Below are 11,919 nucleotides of genomic sequence, written 5' to 3'. Positions count from 1 at the left end.
TTTTTCCCTCTAAAATGTTGTTTGCTGTATTATGACTTTGTTACAAAGATTTCTGATAAGTTATATGGCCATTTAAAAGAATTTGTTTGCAAATTATAACCCTCACCTTGTGACTAGGTTATATAAGCAAACAACCATTTAAATGGGGTAATATAACCTGTCAAAATTCTTTTTTAACTAACAGTATAACAAGTTTCATGTTGATGTCTTTTATAGCTTTTAAATCATTCTATATTACAGGCAATTATGTTAAAAATTCTAAATTGCCTAAAATTCTAAGTTTAAAAAGGACTTAACTCTTGCAACTATCATAATTGCTCAACTGTTACTTCAAAACAAACATGGTTAAAACAATTCAAAATACAGATAGGACAGAAGTGTTTCCTGATAAAAATAGACACCAACACTATGTTAGGGAGGGTGGGTGCTTAAATGAAAATTTTACAATGACTATAAATTAATGATTAAGAAATAATATATCCTAAATTTTGATTTTTGTGCTAAAAAAACACTGTTCGAGTCCAGATGTAAGAAATAACATCACGGGGGCAAAGCCCCGTTGATATAATGCTGCACATCTGAAGGACAAACATTGATTTTAATTTATCAATGGTTAAATTTACTGATTGAGATATATTATTTCAATCCTAACACATGTCATTTAATAAATGCTGCAGTACCCGATATTAAGCTAACTTTTGCCTGTAAAGTTTCCATATTAATATTCAGCTCGTAAAATTTTTAATGGTTTCATCAAATGTCCAACTTAAGAATGTCAACATTGATTTTATGACCATCATAACACACAATTTCGGTTCTTCTGAGTTCATAAGGAAACATACATGTTGTGTTAGAATTTTAAATAAGTTTGTCTAATCTTTTTTTTATGCATCTAAAGACTGATTTAATGTTTTTAATGTTGAATTCAATTCTGTCATAATTGCAGTCTGTTGTTCAACAAGTTGATATATGTCATCCTCTGTTTTCTCTGAAAAATGAAATCAAAATAACTCAGTCTAAAAGATTGATGTATGTACAATTTTCATGTGCATACTTAGTGGAACAAGTTTAGATATGGTCAATTTGCAAAAAGTGCATTTAAGTTACAAGAAATTACTTCTAAAACACACTGCATTATATAAATAGTTTATATTCTGATTCAATGTGCAACTACTGTATTTCAATGTACTAATAATGCCTCAAATCAAGTTATGGGGGTTTTTGTGTATGAGTAGTTAAGGTTGTTTTCTTCACATCACCTGCCCCACACGGCTGTGTGTTTAAAACCCAACAGAGACTTTGGGTTTTTTTTTCCTTTTATGGAAGCTACACGTATCTATATCTTATGGCTGATCTGTGGTTCTACTCAAGTGCATGCTTTTCAAGGCCTCAGTTCGCAATCACTAGTATGTTGAAGCATGCAAGTTAGTAAATGAATAATAATAGAATTGGAGTAATACTATAACATAATAATACTTACTGTCATATTTTGCCTTCTTTGGCACTGGCTCATTATCACCTACAATTTAATGTGCACGAGTATTATTGAATTATTTCAAGCTTGAATAAGAAATAAAACGACAGTTGTTTGTGTTAATGAAGGTATTTTTTTCATAAATATATATGTATACAAGTTTCCAGAAGATTTTAGAAAGCTTTTCTTTTTGAGTTTTTGGCACACTTAACCTCAGTTAAATAGAATGCAACAATCCTATCATTTTTTATAAAAAATGACATGGTGTGACTATAAATAATTTCAACAATACATGTCAACATATATTATTGATAAGACATTATGTACTTTGTTAAATTGCTGAATAAACATTATGTAAAGTTAAGTTATGTTATTCTTACCTTCAAATCCTTTATCATGCAAAATTTCCTTTCTTCCCAAAGCTGAAAAAAGAAGCCTGTATTAGTTATTACATAACTTAAAAGACAAGTCACATGTCCATAAACTGCACAATGTGACATGCTAACTAATAAATGTGAATCTTAAGTATGTAACCTTCTGGTATAAGTATGTAGCCTTCTGATACGTAAAATTATGTAGTCTATGGATTGCTGCATAATTCACAATATTTGTGTGTCTTTTCTAATTGTATATTTCTGCTCATGACTGTATACCTACATGTATATAAATATGTATACATCTACCTAGATACCTATTATAGGAAATGACAGCTTAGTTTATGTAACATTATAATGTTAAATCACAGAGAAACAGATACACTAATCTACTATCATCCATAATAAATTCCAATATACATAATAGCATTTATGACTGAAAACATTGACTGCTTGACCAATGAAAGAGGAAATATTAAACTAATTTTGAGTAATTAGCTTTTGTCAATTAAGGATATTTGGAAACTTGATAATTACTATAACATTGAAAATAATGAAATTTCCGAACAAATTATAATAAATGTATTATCAACATGCTCACAACAATAAAATTTATATACATGTACTTACAGTTTGTCTCACTTCCAACAGGAAGGTCTGGGATTGTAAGGCCAGGATCATTATTTTCTGAAAATGGAATACATTATACAGTTTTATTTCATGCTTTCCAGTGTTTTATTGTAATATATAGATGATTATATTCTGATAAACCATTAGTGAAATTTATAAAATATAATTTTCATTGTAGCCGGACTATATCTGAATGCGGATGAAAAGAGAATCGTAACTAAATGGAATGACAGGCAGAGATAAATGCTGTCATGCGTAAATTTTGCTTCTTAAGGAAAAGAAAGTCGATGTCACCATACATCATGTTAAAAATGTAACAAAATTAGAGAAATTTAACAGAACTACATTTCAAAATTGATGATGTGACGTCATGATGTGATGAAGTCACAAAGGAGAATGCGCGACGTTACACGGCAAAATCAGTAAAGAATACTTAAAATCACTTAAATAGCATGAAATAAAAAGAAAAAAAATTATTTGTTTTACATATAAGATTGAAATATATTTCATTCGTGAACACCAGCTATTATATTTTCACTCATGGCTACGCCACTCGTGAAAATATTGCATCTGGTGTTCAATCAGTGAAATTATATTTCAATCTTACATGCAAAACAAACAAATATCCTCTATATATCAGTAACAGAAGTGAAAGTCTGAAGAAATTCAATCTATGTTTATCATAATTAATTTTATTTATTCTATGTTTAAACTTGGGAACAAATGTCTTAATTTTCTTAAATAGTCTATTCATTTAATACTGTTAAGATGTTTTGGATTAAGTTATTGTGCTTCACTTATAATTTATTTTAAGTAAATTTTGGTCATTCATCATGAAATTCATTCACAATTAATGACATGATCACAGTATCATTCTACATGTACTTATAAGTGCAATACAAAACTTTACCAAGAAAGGTGTCTGCACCATTTTCTATCCCTTCTACACTGCATTAGGGTATTGTCTGTAGAATCTGTGTAGAAATAGCCATGTATATAGAAAATTAGTGAAAAGTCAGGAGATTTGAAATGATAAACTGGTGTGTAACCCTTTACATATAATCTTAAAAAAGTAAGTTTATAGCTTCACTTGTTTCAGAAACAAAAAAGATATGCAGGATACTTTTTAAGTGGACATTACATTTTTCAAAAAGCAATGATGATGATATTTGTTTGTATGTAACATTTATTAAAGAAAAAATATAGGGAAAGGACAATACAGATCACAATAAACTTTACATATGAGATATTTGTATATAAGACAATGTTGATCTTTAAGAAACTGTCAATGTCAATGTCAGAACAGTGTTGCAGAAAAAATGCAATTATTAGGAGGAAATTTGCAATGGGAAGTAATTTAAAAGCTGGAAAAACAGTTTATGTATCTTCAGACAATGTCTATTTTTTTCTATGATGGTTAGACCATACTAACTATTAAACCTATTGATACCTTGCTCTCCCATGCCTTCAGGTCTAAGATAGGGGCTGGGCCACCACCTGTTTTTCTGGTTTCCTCAATATACTGTATAGATTTCTTCTTGGTTTGTGACTGAAAAGATAATCAATCATATGTATTAGCCTTAAATAAATTTCCATTTGTGTCTGTAATGAATGCAGAAACTAAAAGTATCTAGAAACTGTCAACACCTAATCTCACCTTCTTGTTCTTGTGATGTAATATAAATACATCACTTCATGAAAATATGTAGAAGGGCAGAGTATTTACAGGTAGACGGGTGAAAAATAACTCCTGCTTTTACAGCAAAAAGGTACATGTTACCCTTTAATATGAAATGACTTGTTACTTATAAATGTGCTGTATGTTAAAAAAAATGATTACAGCATAAACATTAACAATTTTGAAACATCTAAATCTTTTACAAATTAGGGTCAAAATGTCATGCAATGAATAAAATGTGGGTGTTGAAAAAATTCAGCAGGAGAGAAAGGTTGACATTCAAAATACTTTATTTTGGTAAAAGATCTATTTTTGGTTAAATATTCAGATAAACAAAGCTTTCAAATTACAAATTATCAGATTTTACTCTTTATTTAGAATTATTTTCACATGTTATTTAAAAAAACATGATAGTTAAATAAATTTAAAAGAAATTTTAGCATTAAAATACAAACCTTCAAGTCAATCCATTTCTTTTTGACTTGTTCAAGTGTCCTTGAACACCCGCTTACACTGTTCACACTGAAATAAATCAAACTTAAAGATATATAATATATGCTTAAATTTGACATTAGAAAATATTGATAACTGCTACATATATGTAATACATGTATATACATATATATATAAATATATAACAAACACATTCTGACTTCACACCAAGTAGATAAGTTAAATTTAAAATTCTACATGTTATAGGTGGTCACAAAGTAAATATTAAGAACCATTAAAAAACTGGCAGTTTTTTTTAAAAAGACCAACTTCACTTGTCCTGTTTAGGGGAACACAGCTTCCCATACATACTTCATTCATTATTTTATTCATTCAGTAAATATTTCATTGATTTCAATAATTTTCTGTGATTAAAATATTATACTTAAGGATAAGCATATACATAGTATATATTTAAGGATAAGGGAAACATGAAAAGTGACAAGTGTACACTATTTATTTGCAAATACAAAAAAAGTTAAGAACGATTAGAAAGACGATTGATAACGTAAAGGCACATTATGCATATTTGTTAATTCTTTAGAAATGTCAAACATGTGTTAAATAATGTTTTGATATTGATTTAGGAACCTGTAAAATGATTAACAACTGAAGAAATTTAACAGCACTAAATGTGCAGTGATGTGTTGTTAAGGTAGCAAAATGTAAACAAAGTACACATGAAGTATTTTGACTTCCATCACAGGACCTTGAACTTCTGTCAATAAAAAATGTTGTTTTTTTTCTCGAGACATTAATGCTGTTATTGACTAACATAATTTCAAGGTCCTGTACAATTTACCAATTCACTATAATTATACCAATTACCAGCATAAGTATTTGTTTAAACTGTAACAAGCATTTCTGATGCTTGATTGGGCTTTAAGTAAGAGAAGTATATGGAAACAATAACAGCTCCCTTTTATTGATTATACTTAAACAATAAAAACAACCTTATTTCCTCAAAACAGAAGTAGAGTTGACATGTACTGTACATGTTCTAGTCCTATGAGAAATATACAGTTGCTGTGTAATATGCTGGGCTAGCAAATCATACATGTGATTTAACAGATTCAAAATTGTTGGATGCAGAAAACAGAGCCCCAGAAGTATTAAATATACAAATGTGACAATGAGTGGCATGATTCACTACCCTAACTAACAACTTCACAGTGGCCAGTGTTAATTTTATACTATAATAATCCAAACCAGTCTATTTTATAGAATTGGTCAACTTATAGAAAGTGGCAATTGGTCGAATTTATTTAATGTCAAAAATTTGTAAAATTTGCTGAAAAATGAATGAAAGAAATAACATAAAATATGGGTCAAAGTAGTTAAATACATGTATACTGGGATCCTACATGTTTACCGGACAATCAGTTTACCGGAAAAAATCTATTCCTGTCAAATAAGGCTTTATTTTTTGCTTAAACTCAAAAATTATCCGGTCTGAATCGTACACACACTTTCTACTGCAAAGTAAATAACAACAAAATCACTCTCAGGCAAATATTATTGATTCAGTTTTTTATTTACTAACATACCCTCTTGTTTACTAATTATTCAATGACCTGGTCATGCGGGGGAATAATCTGTTCTGCGCATTCCCGAATATTGAGGCCCTCAATGGGTTATTTTAGATAGGTTTTCCTTTAATTCTTCTCAAAGTTACCTCAGGAGATAATCGTAACATATTTTAATGATAAAAACTTTAAAAAGTAATTTTAGATTTCGTTCGAACAATATCTTGTTGTAGTCTTTTACAAAGAAATGCAAATTAAAAAAAATATAAGGAAACGGGTTATGCCCATGAGAGGAAACTCTACATAAAATATACAAAAATAGACTGTATGGCTTTTGCAACATGCTACATGATGATCAAAAGGAAAGTGTAAGTGAAAGAACAGAATTCCATTTGAATATCAAAATGTGTCATACTTTTAAGGATCATGAAGAATCAATAATTAAGTAAATTGAGTTAATAGTGTTAATTTCAATTTCACCCCTATATTTGCCTCTTTGTTACAAGCAAGGCTGCCCTGTCTATTTTAGTGACATACTGGGTTTTCCAGTATCTTAACATTGCCATTCAATAGTCGTAGTTTCCTTGCTTAATTTCAATTTAAGACTCAATTTTTTTTTAACGCAATGTCCGGTAAATTGAGTTGTTTACAAGACAGACTTCTACGGTCAAATGTTTAATTTTATGTTTAATAAAGGAATGTTTACGTATATTAAGAACCTACAAGTATTTATGTAAAATTTCATACTTTTTTATTATCCTAGATAAAAGTTACAGCGAAAAAACATCATATTTTGTCCGGTAATATGTAGGATCCCAGTATATCAGATATGTCATTCCTTGTATATTGTGAAATAGAACTAATCCGAAAGTAGATCGAGTGACATTGAATCAGTACCGCTACAAACCACGGCTTTAATTTAAGCCTTTTAGATGTTTTAAAGCGATATATAAAGTTTTGCAAGTACAATTTATGTAAATATACATGTAAATATCGCAAATGATCGTAAATGATCTATTAATAAAAATTGCTGGTTACCTTTCCACTACATCCGCCCAAAACCGGGCTTTGTCCGCGGCCGTAAGTGTCTGTGAAAACTTGCCGGTGGCCACATCAGCATTTTCACATTTGCTAATGAGCATATCACGCTCATCAGTTGTCCAATTAACTTTTCTTGCCTTGTCAGACATCGCTGAATTGTAGCACACGTCGTATTTCAAGTATGACATTAAAATGCGCGTTACCTCCTTTTTTGAAGAGTACGTGTTAGTGCGCAGGCGTAAGAATCGTACGCTTATGAAAATTGTAAGATTTTAGGTTGAACGTACGACCGCGTTGATAAGACAGTCTTACGATCGAGCGTACGACAATCGTAGATCAAAATCGTACGCTAAGATTTCCAAAATCGTACGATCGTTGATAAGACGGGCCCCTGGAGCTTACTATAAGCATTTATATTTATAAAAAATCAAAGTGCTGCAAGTTCTGTGGTATTTTCTGATCTTTGCTGTATATCTGTATGCATTTTCCTGTATAGGTTTATTTTAATGTATTATAATTCATTTTGCAAGGCACCAGAGTTTGATACATACGGAATTCTGCATAACTAGAGTTGCATCAAAAAATCATTTATGTTCATTTTTTACGACAGTTACACTTTATCCTTGCATATCATGGCTACTTCCTTAACAAAAACACTTAAAAAAGAATTTATCAGAAAAAAATTTTTCCTCGACTGGGATTCGAACTCGAGACCTCTCACACATTAAGCGAGCGCGTTACCACTGTACCACGGAGAAGTTATACACAGAAAGTCTGAATAATATCAAGTCATTCTAAATTGAGAACTTCCATTGCATTTCGGGTTTGTAATCCTTATTAATTTCGAGGTATTTTGTTCAGGGTAAACCTGTTGTTTAAAATTGAAGTAAATATTTTAGCGAAAATCCTCTCGCCCAAACAGTCCGACATGTAGAATCTATATATTCCACTACTCGGTTTGTGTAGTATTCGGTTATAAATAGTATTTTCATTGATAAAATCATATTCATCCGCGTAATTTGTGATTGTGCATTTATTGACAATTCTATAAGCCAACGCTATTGTTTAACTTTAAATGCGTTGTAATTTGTTGGATACTTGTAACAAAATAAAATATTTCTTTCTTTTAAATCGTTAGTTTTAAGCTGTTTTGAGAACTACTTGTTGTTAGGTTTGTTGTAAACTTCTGTGTCAGAGATTGAATGTCCGCTTTGTATTTAGTTATTTTCGATCAGAAAATACAATAAAACAATATTAGAAACCTTCGACCATTCGGGAATTACTTTGCTTGAAAATTGATGCGCCTGTCTTTGACCATCTTTACGCAGTGATCTCCCCTGAATTTTTCGGCTTTAGTGTACATACAAAAGGGAAGTAACCGCTTCAAAAAAGTGGACTACTTTCGGCATTTGCAATTAAGAACATTATACTCTGAAATTTCGCTACCATTATTTGTTTGGTCTGACGACCCAAACAAATAAAAACTATTAAAAAATACAAAAAAAACAGCCTGCTGCGTTCATTGGATGCCGCCTTTCCTTGTCGATCTTGTTTATCATATTGAATACACATTTAACAATAAAACATGATTAAAGTATTCAGAATTTATTTAACGTGATTCGTCATAATTAAAGTGATAATGGCGTTCCATAGTTTAAAAATACTGTCGAAATTAACTTGTTATAAATACACATTTTTAGGCCGTTTTTGAATGTTTACTTAGACAGGAGTTAATCAGATTTGTAATTTATATAAATTAAACTGTTTTCCATGAAAAGTATAATACAGATTGCTTGAAACACCTGTTGACCTTCAACGGATAAAGAACTAGTAAAACAAGTAATAATTTTCAACAAATACTCATAATAAACTTACGACCCCACATTAATAATTCCTATTATGATCTGTAATATTTTAAGGAAAATATACCAACCCACTTTACAGTGTACTTTACTGACATTTATTTTGTTTACACTTATTTTGTTGTTGTTGTCGCCATTATGCAGTCGCTATTCTGAGTATCGGAGACGCTTTGTTCGCCTATGGAAGACCGTTGTCGTCAGAAAAAAATCACAAAAAATAACGTGATAAAAACCCGTTTTTGGGGTTTACTATGATATGAACACAAATAGTCAGCTACCTACGCTAAGCAAAATAGTTCCAAAACTTCGCAGTAACTCCAAAATCATAGTTCCCTATCTATTTTAAAATTGACTGGCCAATTTTGTACTAAATTTAGCAATCGTCTTTTAAAATTGTATGTATATTTTTGCTTTACGCGATTTTAATATTACTACGCCAGCGGTCGATCATAGCCAAAGTACTTGCATAAATATAGTACAAATTACATGTAGTCACAAGTTAATTAAGTGTCATAGAACTCAAAAAATTTAGCAAGTAATGGAATACGGATTTCAGATCAGCTAACTTTAAAGCTTATAGGGCCTAATGCTTCATAAGTGTAAAATTTAAGAAAAACAAATGCATGCTTATGAATACGAACTATTTTCGCCCTAACGTCATTTTACCGCAATCACCATTGTTTACAAGTTCATCCGTGAAAGATTGAGAAGTTTATATAGAAGTTCCACGTGTTAAAACGAGTTGTAAGTTTTATATTTACAAAAACCTTATCTCCCATTTACCTAACTGTTGAATAACGTTGCTTGTTTTGCATTTATCCATTTATCAGTGGCGAAATCGTCGTTAAATCGTTGGCGATTCTGGTTGCTTACAAAAAATACAAGGGTTTGACTTAATACCGGATATGAGTCATATCCGCGGATATGACTTTAAATACAACGTTATACTGATGTTCATTGTTTATATTTCATAACGTTGATATTTATGTTGCAATTAAAATAAAAGCTGTATTTTTTACAAATTTTCTTCACAATCGGCCATTATCGGGTAAAGCTTTTTTGTACTGAATTGACCTTATCAAATTTTAAGTTTAGCAGTTCCTTCCCTTGAAAGTCCTCCCTCAAACCATTTCCTACCCAGACATTTTTGACCCATTTTTTTTATATATATTTTTTGGAGGTGAGTTATTTACATCTAGCGTATACATATTGTTGATGCTTACCTTACAGCTTTTTTAAATAAAAAATATACAAGTAGTGCCAGTCTCTCATTGTACTGCAACTTCATAATAAGCTACAAAAAATCGACATGTCTTGCCTTGTCCATCACCTCGGCTTACAGACACTTCACCCCCAGACACTTCACCCTAGGCCCTTTTTTGCAGACACTTCACCCCTCATTTTAAGAAATTTGAGTAAGGTTATAATTATATTTACATTGGGGATTAGCATCGAAAAACCCTGACATTTGCTTAGTTCTGGATAACTATTATCTATACGCTACCAGTACAATTTTCTTTTGGAAAAATGCGTTTTGACTCAAATTGATACTACATAACTGACAGGTATTCATGCCACATGGTTAATTTTGAATTTTATCCAGGGAGACATGAGAATTATGCATAATATTTATACACATTTAAAGTTAAACCATGCATAATATATTGATTTCCTATTGGAGTGAAAAAAATGAGTACATGTACGTTTTATCGGTCAAACGGAAAAAGAATGCGGTGTTTAAAATTTCCCTTTTGTTTTAGGGGTTGCCCCAATATTCGGGGTAAATAGGCCCTTTTTTTCAACATATATTCCCAAAAATTTACAAAAAAAAACAACAATTTTGTATGGGAAATTTTGAATTTATCCCTAACCTTTAATTATCCCCGAGCTCGTAAGGTCTAGAAAAAAATAATAAATCTTTTTAAAACATTTTTTTGTGAAATACAAGTCATGCTGGGGGTAAAACCCACGACCCTTTTTAAACACAAAATTTTTTTCGAAGTATGAAATTTTTTTGGACCTTTTTTTGGGCTAGTTTTAACGAAAAATTTTTTTCAAAAATTCAAAGGGAAAGTACTTAAAAAATTTTGGGGGTTTTGAAATTCCCAGTAGAAAGTATTTTGTAAGCTTTAAACCTCCCAATTTGGGTTATCCCGCCTTTAAATATTTTGCCCAAAAATATAGGGTGTCTCGGTCAGAAGTATGATATTTTGACGTTGCGTGGAAAAGTTGTGGTAAACGCCCTATCACCGTGATAAATAATGTTCGGAAGTATAAAATGAACTAGGTACAAATATTGCTCTGTCAGATGTAGTTGTACTTGGTTTTTATCACATATCACTTATCAATATGAAATCATCCATTTTATATATGCCAATTTTGGATGGGAATTTTGACAGTAATTTTGGGACTTTAAAAATAAAACATTTGAAAATTTGCTGTCTTTTTTATTGGGAACGTAAATAGTTTTATAAGGGAAAAATGCTGTTCTATTACAAATAGAATAGATAATAGTTACAAATACTACAAATAATATATCAGGGATTGAAAAACGAAAAACAACAACAACAACAATGCTTAAAAAATATAAATTTCCTTCATGTTCTGACTCATTTTTCTTTTTTGAAGACAATTTTTCTTTTTTGAAGACACTGTTTAACTAACTTCTTTCTGGCTAAACATTTGCCAAATATTGCATTGTGACATTTTAAAAACATTTTGTGGAACATACTGGAATCGCCGCACGGGCTTTTAGTAAGTTTTTACAAAATAGAATCAGACAGAATTAAGCGTTGCATTCAACAAATCAACATCAGTTTTGCCCATCAAACACACGGGAATT

This window comes from Ruditapes philippinarum, unplaced genomic scaffold (assembly GCF_026571515.1).
Source record: "Ruditapes philippinarum isolate M1 unplaced genomic scaffold, ASM2657151v2 ctg507_1_1_1_1, whole genome shotgun sequence".
Taxonomy (NCBI): Eukaryota; Metazoa; Mollusca; class Bivalvia; order Venerida; family Veneridae; genus Ruditapes; species Ruditapes philippinarum.
This window is presented reverse-complemented; position numbering follows the sequence as displayed.